This window comes from Culex pipiens, chromosome 2 (genome assembly GCF_016801865.2).
Source record: "Culex pipiens pallens isolate TS chromosome 2, TS_CPP_V2, whole genome shotgun sequence".
Lineage (NCBI taxonomy): Eukaryota > Metazoa > Arthropoda > Insecta > Diptera > Culicidae > Culex > Culex pipiens.
In genome coordinates this window covers 152,442,354-152,456,522 of record NC_068938.1, presented here as the reverse complement: position 1 = coordinate 152,456,522, position 14,169 = coordinate 152,442,354, and the positions used below count along the sequence as shown (strand labels likewise).

General features: G+C 35.8%; 1 protein-coding gene and 1 pseudogene across 4 annotated transcripts in view; one reads left to right on the top strand and one right to left on the bottom strand.

The window, feature by feature from the left end:
- The window catches only part of LOC120422180 (A disintegrin and metalloproteinase with thrombospondin motifs 16), a 283,608-nt gene that overhangs the window by 213,172 nt on the left and 56,267 nt on the right, over positions 1 to 14,169 (top strand). The gene's annotated exons all lie outside the window — the stretch shown is intronic.
- LOC120422181 (homologous-pairing protein 2 homolog) overlaps positions 1 to 14,169 on the bottom strand; it is a 59,067-nt pseudogene that overhangs the window by 10,395 nt on the left and 34,503 nt on the right.

Here is a 14,169-nt window from a genome sequence, read left to right as displayed (position 1 = left end):
CATAACCTCCAGAGGATAGATTGACGGATTCGTTACGCATGACCACTTGAGGTCGGATTCGATTGGCGGGTATCCCTTTCCGCGTGACCACGGGAGGTCAGACTAGTTGGGCGGAAAATTTCATTCCGCATGACCACTGGAGGACGGATTCGATTGGCGGGTATCCCTTTCCGCGTGACCACAAGAGGTCAGACTAGCTGGGCGGACATCTCGTTCCGCATGACCACGGGAGGTCGGACTCGCTGGGCGGACATCTCGTTCCGCATGACCACCGGAGGTCGGACTCGCTGGGCGGACATCTCGTTCCGCATGACCACCGGAGGTCGGACTCGCTGGGCGGACATCTCGTTCCGCATGACCACCGGAGGTCGGACTCGCTGGGCGGACATCTCGTTCCGCATGACCACCGGAGGTCGGACTCGCTGGGCGGACATCTCGTTCCGCATGACCACTATAGGTCGGACTCGATGGCGGACAATCCATTCCATTTGACCACAAGAGGTCAAAATTGAAATGAAATTGAAATTGAGGAATAGAACCACGTGTTTCTGAAAAACTTTAATGGCCCTAACCTCAATTTTCCCGTCCGAACCAATTTTGTTTCCCCTCCCCCGCGCAGCATCTGAGTGATTCTCCACTTATTCGGCCGAACAGAATTTCCGTACTATCGGAAAATGTTCCAGCTTTTATTCAATTTGGATGGCCAAAGCCAACATCCGGCAGGATCGCCAATGTAATGGTCTAGATGCCGACTGGAGAATCACCCAGCGCTGCGCGGACACGAGCAAACACGTCTTACCTCTAGCAGCTATAAACACTCGAATGAATGAGAGGAGCCGATTGCCGCGCTGTCATGGATGACAGCATAAGGCAATGTCGACAATACTGCTTATGTCGACTGCATGCTGTTGCATACAATATTGCATCCCGCACAGATATTATGAAAATTTAGTATCTATCGTGAATACAAAGAGACGAGTTGTTCCTTTTAATTCCGCTATATAATAATATATAGCGGAATTAAAAGGAAAAACTCGTCTCTTTGTATTCACAGTAATGCATTCTGCTAAAACGCTCAACCAAACCACAATAGTATTTATCATCTAAGTAATATTTTTTTTTTCGTAAAAACGATCAAGTTTTTAGTAAAATTTCATTATTTTATCTTAAAATGAAAGAAACGTTTCAAATACATTCTAATCTGATTTATCTTAGTGATAACAGTTCAATTGTTAGCAAATTAACATGTTGTTTCATGCATTGTTCCTCTTGCCCCAAAGGGTTGTTCGTCTTGCCCCACTAGTTGAGTAGAACATACGGAAAATCAAAAATTTTAAAATCAATTTTTTACATTAAAAAACAGGATTTTTTAAAAACTTGTTCTATCAAAGTCTTAGTCAAGACCTGGAAAAAGATGATTATAAAAAAATCCGACAGATTTTTTTACGTTTTTAATAAGTTATAACGAGCATTTCCTTAGCTTGTTACACTTGCCCCACTTTCTCCTACCATCATTTTTTTTACAGGCTTTGGGCTTGGTTGGGTTTGAAGTTGGAAAAATCCAGAGCCACACTGTTTTTGTCTACGGTGCACATTTTAAAAAAAGCGGCGACGCGCACACAAACTGCGGACTGGCGTTGAGAATGCGACTTATAAGGTCGGCGGCTACACAGAAAAAAAATGATGGTAATATTCATCAGGAAATGATGACAGATCTTGTGTAAATTTTTTTTATTAATTTTACCCCAGAAAATGATGAACTTTCATCAGTTTTTGAAGAATATTCATCAGGTTCACATTTTTACAAATTTTTTATGTAATATTACCCAAAAAAGAGGTTATATTCAACCTACCAAATTTTCAACATTCCAAAATTCAACTTTTTTTTCTGTGTACTTTGCATCTGATTGCAATTCATTGAAAAAATGATCAAATTATTTTTTTGGACTTCTATGGCTATGCTAATTATGTCCGAAATTCAGCATAAATGTGTGCTTCAAAAAATTTAAATTAATTGTTTTAAACACCCTAATACATGACTCTTAGTCAATTTCTAAGCAAATATATGTAGGTGTGTATAGTCCCGTCCATGTGGATCAATCGGACCGCGCACTGGACTCACATTCCAGAGGTCGCCGGTTCGAATCCCGCGGCGGGCGCTCTAAAATTCTTTGTGTAAATATGGGTATTCGGTGCCGTCGCTCCGTGCCATTTTTTCATACACTCAGCCCAGGGCGGCGAAGTCCTTGTAGATAAAAAGGAAGACACTAGTGGTTGGTACTAGCAATGGTGGCCGACAGCTATAAAATCAACTTCGTTTTTCGTATAATGATTTTTTCACTGAAATTTCTCGGCATTGGCTGAACAGATTTTATCCAGGTTTGTTCCATTCGGCTCAGCTTGGGTTCTGCTGGGATTGCTGGGACAACCGCACCAGTATTTCCTAATGAATGCTTTTTATTTCTGGTCGATTTGATTTAGAAACCGCTATGAGCATAAATTCAGTACATGGAGAAAAAAGAGTTCCCAAAGTCGTGAACATGCGTTCATGAAAATTATTACCACGAACAAAGTGTTCAAATTGCATCGTATGTTTTTGAAAAACGTACAATCGTAGTTCGTGGTTCCCATTTTTATCTGGATCTGGAGTCGAAATTCTCAGTGGGCTGTAGGTCAAGTTTCAATTTAAGGTTTTGTATTTTTATGAAATTTGACCAAATCCATAGCAAAAGTGTTGTAGGGGACTCAGTAACTTTCTTTTTTTTCGTTACTTCAGACATCTTTGAAAGGATGTTGTTCTTTAAATGATTTCAATGTCACCATAATTTCATCATTCACGTGACATCGTTATATTTCCCGAACCTGCTCAACAAAAATCATCCCTCTCGTCGCACCTCAAAACAACTGCCCTGCGAAAACAAGGCCATTTAATAATTTATGCCAGACGTGCGTGTACTACGTACACAATGATGGTATGTTTCAGATAATTACATACAACCGACGCTCCTTACAATCAGTTGTTATGATCCGCCAAGAACGGCCCCCAAAAACCCCCCTCGGTCGATGTACTGCGCAATTTCACACCAGTTTTGGGCAAAATATGCGCGAAATCGAATTAAACAAAACAAAACAACAACAGGGTGCTCGAGTACGACTTCATTTATACGGTTCCAATTAAAGTTATGGGCTCTTATTGTGGTACAGAAAAACTGCTTTATTAATCGAAATTCTTCGTCGCTCGTGCTTCAAGGGACGACGCGCCACTTTTGGGTGGACAACCTTATCTTAAATTATGCCATCTTGAAAAGTGTTATTACTCACCGTAGGTCCTGCGGGGTCCTCCTTCTTTTGCTGCGCGATACAGTAAATCTTCTGTTTACCGTAAACTTTTTCGATAACCTTGCCACGGCCCACCAAACTGTCCAGTGCCCTGGAAGGAAATGAGATTCGGGTTAACCCTTTGAGAACTGAATTAAACTCAATAAGAATTACATTTCTGCTTAAATATTTTCAACAATGCAGAATTTCATCAAGAAATCTTAATCTTCTCAATTTGAGAAAATTTGTTAAGCTTTTTTGAAATCTCAAACAGTAAGTCTCAAACAATAGGACCTTAAACGGTTGCCCCAAATTTTGTCGGCCCAAGAACCGGAATACTCACTTCGCGACGGACGATTTTCCCAGATCCTTGACCTTCTCGCAAATGTCGGCCAGCGAAAAGGGACGCTGCTGGTCGTCGAGAAACTTCAAGACTGCCGCCTTCGTCGAAGGGGGTTCGCTGCTGGCAGTTGAGGACATTCTCACCGAGTTGATCTTAAATCTGGGTTGAATAAGCTGAAAGAATCTGAAAATAATAAAAATAGTTTATAAATTAATCTGCTGCCTTACTGGACCGGATTTCACGTGCAGACACACTACTTTATTGAGGCGAAAAGTGGAACCTCGCGTGCGTAGTGTGCAAAGCATGATTAATCGAAAGTGGAATAAAATCAATTTCAACCCGGCAGGGAGTCAAACGGCATGATCGCAATTGGCACACGGCAATCGATTTGTCTCGAAATGATTGACCGAGGCGTATCATGTTTTGAGCCGTGTGCAGGAGACGTACATTAGTCGTCGAAGTGTGGTCTTTGGTTGATCAAAATTTTAATGTTTTCTATGCTTGATTCTTAGTTTAAATTAAACATTTTTTGAGTTATCTCTTTTGCCTTCCTCACTGAGGTAAGGCTATAATCCTGCTCTAAAAATGAACTTTGTATAAAAACGTCGTAGACCCACCTTCATGTATACATATCGACTCAGAATCGAAAACTGAACAAATGTCTGTGTGTATGTGTGTGTGTATGTGTGTGTATGTGTGTGTGTATGTGTGTGTGTATGTGTGTGTATGTATGTATGTGACCAACAAACTAGCTCATGTTTCTCGGCACTGGCTGAACCGATTTGACCCGAACTTGTTGCATTCGACTTGGTTTAGGGTCCCATAGATCGAGTTTTATACAGATTGAAGTTTCGATAAGTAGTTCAAAAGTTATGTATAAAAATGTGTTTTCACATATATCCGGATCTCACTTAAATGTATGTAAACTATGTCCGGGTCCATCATCCGACCCATCGTTGGTTAGGTTATCAAAAGACCTTTCCAACGAGTCCAAAACATTGAAGATCTGGCAACCCTGTCTCGAGATATGGCCACTTAAGTGATATTTATGTACTTTTTGGAAGCCGGATCTTCTCTTAAATGTATGTAAACTATGTCCGGATCCACCTTCCGACCCATCGTTGGTTAAGTTATCAAAAGACCTTTCCATCGAGTCCACAACATTGAAGATCTGGCAACCCTGTCTCGAGATATGGCCATTTAAGTGATATTTATGTACTTTTTGGAAGCCGGATCTCACTTAAATGTATGTAAACTATGTCCGGATCCACCATCCGACCCATCGTTGGTTAGGTTATCAAAAGACCTTTTCATCGAGTCCAAAACATAGAAGATCTGGCAACCCTGTCTAGAGATGTGGCCAGTTAAGTGATATTGATGTACTTTTTGGAAGCCGGATCTCACTTAAATGTATGTAAACTATGTCCGGATCCACCTTCCGACCCATCGTTGGTTAGGTTATCAAATGACCTTTCCAACAAGTCCACAACATTGAAGATCTGGCAACCCTGTCTAGAGATGTGGCCAGTTAAGTGATATTGATGTACTTTTTGGAAGCCGGATCTCACTTAAATGTATGTAAACTATGTCCGGATCCACCTTCCGACCCATCGTTGGTTAGGTTATCAAAAGACCTTTCCAACAAGTCCACAACATTGAAGATCTGGCAACCCTGTCTAGAGATGTGGCCAGTTTAGTGATTTTGATGTACTTTTTGGAAGCCGGATCTCACTTAAATGTATGTAAACTATGTCCGGGTCCATCCTCCGACCCATCGTTGGTTAGGTTATCAAAAAAACGAGTCCAAAACAATGAAGATCTGGCAACCCTGTCTCGAGATATGGCCACTTAAGTGATATTTATGTTCTTTTTTAATCCAGATCTAAAAAATAGATGAAATTTGTGTACAGCCATTGATGGTATGATGAGTGAGGAAGGCTCCAAACACATAGGTGGATTAAGTTAGTTTTTTTAGTTTATAATTACGAAAGAAATATTGTTTAATCGCTCAGATTTTTGTTACAGACATTTTAGTATCTTCAAAACTACAGGTACTATCGAAATATTTTTTTTATGTATCCCCTAAAGTACCTACTATCCACTGAGTAATTTACAACTAAGTTTGATGAATTTTACAATCCCGTTATTGCAGGATTGGGTCCGTAAGTTTGACAATTTTGGAATAAGAATACAACAACTTCCTTCGTTGCTATGCACCCTTAAAGTTACTGGATTTGTTTGAATTTTCCCTTAATTTATTTTGACTGATTTAATGTTCAATTACAAATTGTAACAATTATTTTATATATATTTTAATGGATGTATTTTTCATATCACCCATGACTGATCTTCAAAGTTAAAAATAAATTAATAACACAAAAGCTAATTTTATGATCAATTTGAAGCAGCGCGAGAACAAAAATTATATTTTAGATGTTTTTTTTTTAAATTAGTATTACAAAATGTGTTGCAAATCTGAAATCTAGAAACAAATGAATTTCGTTCCAAATAAAAAAAATGTACTGAAAAAACACAATGGAATTTATTTCAAATATTCGATAAACCACAATCAATTTCTATATGATGTTTTCAAACTACTATACTCTGACTTCTTAACGACAACGACCGAAAAAAACTAAAGAGCAATTCTCTGAGTTTTCGGTCATTTGTTTTTTTTTTATTTTTTTTTTTTTCTTTAACCCGTCTTTAACTTTTTTGGTATGCCCAAAGAAGCCATTTTGCATCATTAGTTTGTCCATTTAATTTTGCATACTAATTTACAATACAAAAAATTGATACATAAAAACTTAAAAATATGTATCTTTTGTAGGATTTTTTGGTCGATTTGGTCTTTTGGTCTCCGGAAAAGTTGTAGATATGAATAAGGACCACACCTAAAAAAAAATTATACCCGGTAAAAAAAATTGTGATTTTTAATTTCACTTTTTGTCACTAAAACTTGATTTGAAAAAAAAAAACAATATTTTAATTTTGTTATTGTTTGATATGTTTAAGGGGACATCAAATGCCAACTTTTCAGAAATTTCCAGAATGGAAACAAATCGTTGACCGAATTATGAATTTTTTGAATCAATACTGATATTTTCAAAAATTCGAAATATTGGTCGCAAACATTTTTCAACTTCATTTTTCGATGTAAAATAGTGTTCGGCCAGGGGCCGACTCCGCGGGGGCCAGAACCACCAGCTTACCGATTCCTTCCAGCAGCAGACGAAGCGGACGACCAGCGGACCAGAGTGCGGATTAAATAAAAACAAGTTGTTTGCTGACTCCGCCAGGCGACCTGCCTGATCGGAGGTTGACCGTAAAAGAGGCCGTTTTTAAAACTTCATCATCCCGGTACGAGAATCGAACTCACGACCTCTGGATTGGAAACCCAGCACGCCGCTAGTCGAAACCCATCCCCTACCGGTCAGTATTCCCAGTGAGCATATTTACTCTTTTAAGGGATCTGACTTTGACGTTTCATTACACTTAACATTACTCGATACATTTCGCAATAGAGGATTTGCAGCAAAGCTAAAAGACACATGTCGCCACCTATGAACAAATAGCGTAAACTTATGATTTTTTGAAACAATGTGTTTTTCCTTCATAATCAACATTTTTAAAAAACTTATGCCGGATTCGGATGAGAAAAATTATTTCCAACAATTTGGTGTATAACTTTCAAATATTTGTTTGATTTTTCTATGAGAAAACTGTAAATTTAGAAAAAGATAGTAATTTGGACTATTTGGCAAGAAAGTCTGTCAAAAATCAATAAAAATTGTTGAATATACGTTAACACATCTGTTATCAACTATATAATTGTTTATTTCATTGATATATACGAGGAAACTAATTTTTTCGTGTTCCAAAACATGTTTTTAAAAGAAAAAGGTCACCAATTTTTGCGCGCCCAAAAAAAGATGTTCATTATTTCAAAGCAAAAAATTTTTCTCGTCTTTTGCAACCAGTTTCATTAAGATTGATGCAGGGAACCATGAGAAATAAGCGATTTTGTTCTTGAATCCAGCAGAAAGAAATACGATTTTTGGCAAGTAACCTCATTTTGGCGCCACCTACATTTGAAACACAGGCGCGCTGCAAAACCTCAATATCACAGTACAATAAATCAGTAAGTAAATGTAAACAATAACAAAGATCCCTACGTTGTGTTTTGTGTCAGTGTGGTGACATTTGTACGAATTCACCACACTGCTGTCGGGGGGCGTTTGTTAGTATCTGGAACACTAGAGACGTTAGGGTTCCAACAAATAGAGAATTTGCAGCAAAGCTAAAAGACACGTGTCGCCACCTATGAACAAATAGCGTAAACCTATGATTTTTTGAAAAAAATGTGTTTTTTCCTTCATAATCAACATTTTTATAAAACTTATGCCGGATTCGGATGAGAAAAATTATTTCCAACAATTTCGTGTATAACTTTCCAATATTTGTTTGATTTTTCTATGAGAAAACTGTACATTTAGAAAAAGATAGTAATTTGGACTATTTGGCAAGAAAGTCTGTCAAAAATCAATAAAAATTGTTTAATATACGTTAACACATCTGTTATCAACTATATAACTGTTTATTTCCTTGATATATACAGGGAAACTAATATTTTCGTGTTCCAAAACATGTTTTTTAAAGAAAAAGGTCACAAATTTTTGCGCGCCCAAAAGTTGATGTTCATTATTTTAAAGCAAGAATTTTTTCTCGTCTTTTGCAACCAGTTTCATTAAGATTGATGCAGGGAATCATGAGAAATAAGCGATTTTGTTATTCAATCTAGCAGAAAGGAATACGATTTTTGGCAAGTAACCTCATTTTGGCGCCACCTACATTTGAAACACAGTCGTGCTGCAAAACCTCAATCGACTTTGCAATCAGAAAGTACTCTAGTGAAATTTTGAAAAAGTGCACCGTTTTTAAGTATGGCTGTAAATTTACGATCTTTTCGAATACAATTTTTTTTTCAAATCAAGACTAACAATTCAAAAGGGCGTAATATTGAATGTTTGGACCTTTTAAAATGTTAGTCTTGATTTAAAATTTATGAAAAAAAATTCGGAAAGATCGGAAAAAAATCACGAATTTTTCATACTTCAACATTGAAAATCTGACCATTAGTTGCTGAGATATCGACGTTAGAAAATGATGGGTTGATTGGGTGAGACCTAGAAAACATCAATTTTCCTGTTTATAAATCTTTGCATGGCAATATCTCAGTAACTAAAGGTCGTACCAACAATGCTCTAAAGCAAAATATAGAAAATTTTCTCAGTTGTTCAAAAAAATTTTTTTTTCAAAATTGGGCAAACTAGGGCACTAATTGAAAAAATAACTGCGACTATTTTCAAAAAAATACCTAAAAATGGCTTCAACTTCAAAATTCTGCACTTTATAAAAAAATCACTAAAGTACTTTCTGATTGCAATTTTGATTTAACAACGAAAAAAAAATGAAAAAAAAAAATATTTCGATTTTTCGAAAAAAATCTGTATTGATTCAAAAATTCATAACTCGGTTAAAGATTTTTTCTACAACTTTGCCGAAGACACCAAATCGATCAAAAATTCCTACAAAAGATACATATTTTTGAATGTTCATGTATCAATTTTTGTATGGACAGCTGCCAAATTTGTATGAAAAATTATATGGACAAACTATAATGCAAAATGGCTTCTTTGTGCATACCAAAAGCACCAAAAAAGTTTCAGCCGGATTAAAAAAATACAAAAACTAAAATTAAAAAAAGACCAATTTCGTAGAGAACTGCTCTAAAATAATATGTAAAAGTTAAACAAATTTTATAATTGGATATCATTTAATTAAAAACTATTTTTTTGCAAAACAATTTGTTAGATTCTCTCTGTTTGATTTGGTTGAAATTTGCGATAAAATTTGGTTGGTTGATTTGGTTGAAATTTATGATAAAAAAAAAGAAAACATCGAAACCAATTTTTTTTTTTTTTTTGTGAAGGAATTTCCTGATAGATTTGGAATATTCAGCAATGTTTTAGAACGTTGAAAAAACCATTGGGTTTTTTTAATGAGATGTTTTTAATTATGACATTCGATCCAAATTTGTTTGGCAGTGTTTTCAATATTTTAAATCAATATAAAGAATACTCGAAATTGCTTTTAAAAGAAGTAGTTTATCAATTATAGGAAGAAAGCAACGATTTCACAATTAATAAACATTAAAATATACATTTCAAAAAATTCAATCAATCTATACTATTTTGTTACTAAAGAATTGAAATTGAAATAACAAGCCAAAATCTCAAAATTTAGAAGAAAAAAAATGCATTACACACCCGTACCCGTATCATTATTTTTTTTAAGTAGTATTTGACAAAAAAAAATTGCGATTTTTTTTTTTGCGGTACTGCAAATCGAAAATACTCAACAATTTTAATGATTATTTAAAAAAAACTCGAACATTTTTAAACTAAACGCAGTGAAATGCATATAAAATTGATATCAGCTGATTACACTTAAATTTCCATTGAAATTGATTTTTTTTTAAATGTATTTTTGGCGCTCAATTTTTTTAGCAGAATACACTCCCTTCAAGGTGACAAAAAACTTGAAAAATATATGCAAACAGCTTTTATGTTAATAGAGATAAAGTATAAAAAAAACTAATAGAAACTAAAAAAAATTAGTTGAAAAAACAGTTTAATCGTTCGATAAGTATTGAAATTGCCAATTATGCTACATTTAATACCAAGGGTTAGCTCTCAATCACTCACCGGCTCGCTCCAGAGGTCATTCAAAATGAAGTTTCATATGCCAGTACTGTCAACAGGGACCACAGGAGGTTTCATAATACCTCAGGGACTCTCCTCCGTCAACAATTGAAAACGGATTGAAATTGATCACGCGCAATTGCGGATTATGAGTGGACCCCTCGGAGTGATCATCGCAAAGGTTAATGCTGCCATTGTTGACAGTAATCGATCATTTTCGAGGGAAGTATGACAAATTGAAAATATGGAATTGTTGAAGATTTCCAATATAACTAATAATCGATCGAAATAAATCAAACATTATCAAGGTTTCGGCAGATCGTGTTCAAAATTGCTATAATTGACCTTTAACGGATGATCAAATCAGAATAAATCAGTTCTATAATAGTCTCTAATTGGCAACCTATTAAGATCCCCATCGCGGCATCGTGTGTGGCCCAATATATCCCCCATCCCGAGAGCAACATGTTCTTAAAATATCCAAAAATAAATCAAATACCCGGCGGCAGCAGCACCAACTCTCAACAATTCAAGCTCAATGGTTTCACAGTAGGGGAGTCGTTCGCCAAGATCTTATCGTGCGACTAATTAAGATCTGCCCCGATATCGAAGATGATGATTCAGCTAGAAATCGACTGGAATCAAACATTTTTGCATGCGGAAAGATTTCTCGAGTCCAGGAAGTGGCGTCGAACCAGAAATCACAACACAACTTGAGCAAAACCTTCAGACAGCCAAGGTAGGGCAAACAACAAAGCTCATCGCGAGTTGAGGATCTTTTTACCCTGTTTTCGGTTAAGCTCGCTGAGCACAGAGGGCGTGTGCGCTAAAACAACATGAATCAATAGCAGCCACGTTAACGATGCTTGATCGGCGTGTAAACATCGGGTCTATCAGCAGCAGTGGATTGATCTTGTGATCAATCTTCAATCATCGTGTATTCGTACGAACTTAATAACACTTGACTAGAGAGTCCTGTAACTTTACGCTGAGCAGTTCTCTAGAGAAACATCCATTCAAAAAGGGTTTTTAGGAATTGAAAATGACTGTTGTAAGTAACTCGTTGCAAAACTTGATTTTTTCAGCACTCTTAGTATTTATCCAACTCGGTAAATCTCGTTGGATAAATGTACGACTCGTGCTAAAAAAACTTCTTCTCGGTTAAAGTTGGAAGTTAAATCATGTTTTACTTAATCCCCTTTAAATTGAATTCTTCCCAATATCAAAAAACCTTTTTTTTTTAGATTTATTAAGATGCTTTCAACCATGAGCTTTTATAATAAGGTCTCACACCACAGAAAAAAACACCCCGCTTCCCAGGCAATATTTTAATCAAAATGTTGGCCGCACCCGGAGGGCAAAAATAAACATCTTTTTGCCGCCGCGTCCAATCCACATGGCAGCAGCATCTCATCATCGTGTTTTAAGGGTACACATGCCTGCTATGCCGCGTAGATTATTGCCTTCCGAAGGTCAACAAGCTTGCTCTCCCCATCGAACATCATATGTTTACTATCTACACCTATCTTCTACTAAGCGATGATGGTGATGGGGCAACTTTATGAGCTTTTTTCTAGAGATTTTTTTTCTTTTGAATTTTGGGGAGTGCTGAAGAGGCCACGGTCACCACCTGATTGGAGCGGGTTGCGCGCGCGTGTGTGCAGAGTGGATGTTTAACCATTTTTGAATTGTACTCGCTAATTGAGTGGGTAATTATTGATTTCTTGTTCTTTTTTTTCTTTATAGTTAAGAATAGTAAACACCTTACATCTCTTCATATTGAGCAGAATCATGACCCACCAGAAATTTGGCTTGTTGAAATATGCAAATTTTATCAGTTTTTTACAAACATATTTTTGTTGTTGTATAAAAACACTCATTGAGGTAACATAACAGTTTCATCTAACGGAATTGCGACTCCATGAGAATATTTTATCCTACGCCTAACGAAAGTGCCAAACTTAACATCTTTTGTTTTGTGTGTGAGTTTTTTTTATTTTAGTACACAGCTAAAAAAGTAGTAATCCAGCTGCGTGTAAAAGGCCTGGGTGTAAAATAAATATTGCATTATTTTATGCAATTTTATGTGATTTTACACCCTGAAATGTGTAGCCCATCAGTATGGGAAACCTACTTGACCGAAATGTCAAGCTCATATATGCGTTTATCCTTACATCTTTTCATCGGTCTGATGGCCGAGTGGGCTAAGGCGCCAGTCCTTACTGTTGGTGCTGGGTTTGAATCCCGTCGGTTGCAACTTTTTTTTTTGTGTTTGCAAAAAATGTACATGCAGTGTGTAATATTAAGTGTTTATTTTGACGAAGGTGATGTGCATGCTTTTGCATGCGATTTTACCATCGGTTTTTTTGCTGTGATAGTATTATATTCTATCCTGTTGAACTTTTTGCTTAAAGTTTTCGGCCTAATTTACAATTTTTAATTAGTGTATTTTGCCTATTTCGTGCCTTTGATGTTTATTCCCTGTTACTTATTGTTTGAAGCCTCGTTCGTCTTGCTGAAAAGAGTACTCAAGATTTAACAAGCTTTGCTTATTTTGCCGCAGAATAAATTAGTTTTGCTTAACAACAGAGACCAAGATTGTCTCGAAAACTCATTTTCAACAAATATGAAAAATCACATGAAATATGCCATACTAACCTGTTCATAACTTTATTATGTTCAAAAATTGATTGTGGTTCACGATAACCTAATGCAAACAAAAAGTTTTTAAAGTTAATTCGATTATTGGTTTCAATTCACATCTAGGGGCAGAATAAAATAACAAGGCATTTAAATGTTGCTATATAGAATTATGGACACAATACCTACTAAAACACAAAATACCTTACTTATATTGCTTTTCTCTTTTCAGGTAAGATTCAAAACTTCAGGATTACAGTTTCACCACTTCTGCGGTTGATAGCAGGTAACTGTTGAAATGAATAATGACGATACTAAACGAATGTTTTCAAAGCATTCAAAAATAGTTCTTCAGCTGAACAGAAAAAAATCTGCTGATGATTTAAAACAGGCCTTTCTACTACCGCTACGGCTTTTTTAAAAAAAGTTCTTTGACTGGCCTTTTGAGATGTTTATAACATTTTTAATAAATAACTAAGTTAATGATTATGATATGATTATCAATGCAGAAAAGGTCATTTTAGATTGTTCTCCGTCGATTAGACATATAAATCCATTGAAATTTTGATGTTTTTTGAAAAAGTTTTTTTTTACCAATTTTGAAGGGGGGGGGGGGACATAAACTTTGAAAAAATATTTGCAACGACCTTAGTAGGCAAAAAACAGATTTTTCTGAAGAAAAACTTTTTTGTACTAAAGTTTTGTTTGAAAAAATGCTTTAAAAAATAAAATCATGATACTGAAAATAAAGATTGCTGCATATATTTAAAAACTATCTCAAAATTAGTCAAGAAATCAGAGAGCATAAATATAATTTTTCAAAAACTTAAATAGTTTACAGAAATTCGTAGAATAATGAATTATAAACTATTCAATATGTTTTTTCCTACACTGCAGTGCACTGTTTAAAAATTTCATAAAAATTCATAAAAGTTTCGTTTTTCATTAAAAATTTAACCAATAGTTGCTGAGATATCGTTTATAAAATTCTTCAGCTTCTCAGCTTTTCGAAAATGTTTTCTGCAGTGGTGCTTTTTTCCTTATGTAATATTTTTTGTCAAAAAAAATCTTGAAATGCCTATTAGGCCGTTGCAAATATTTTTT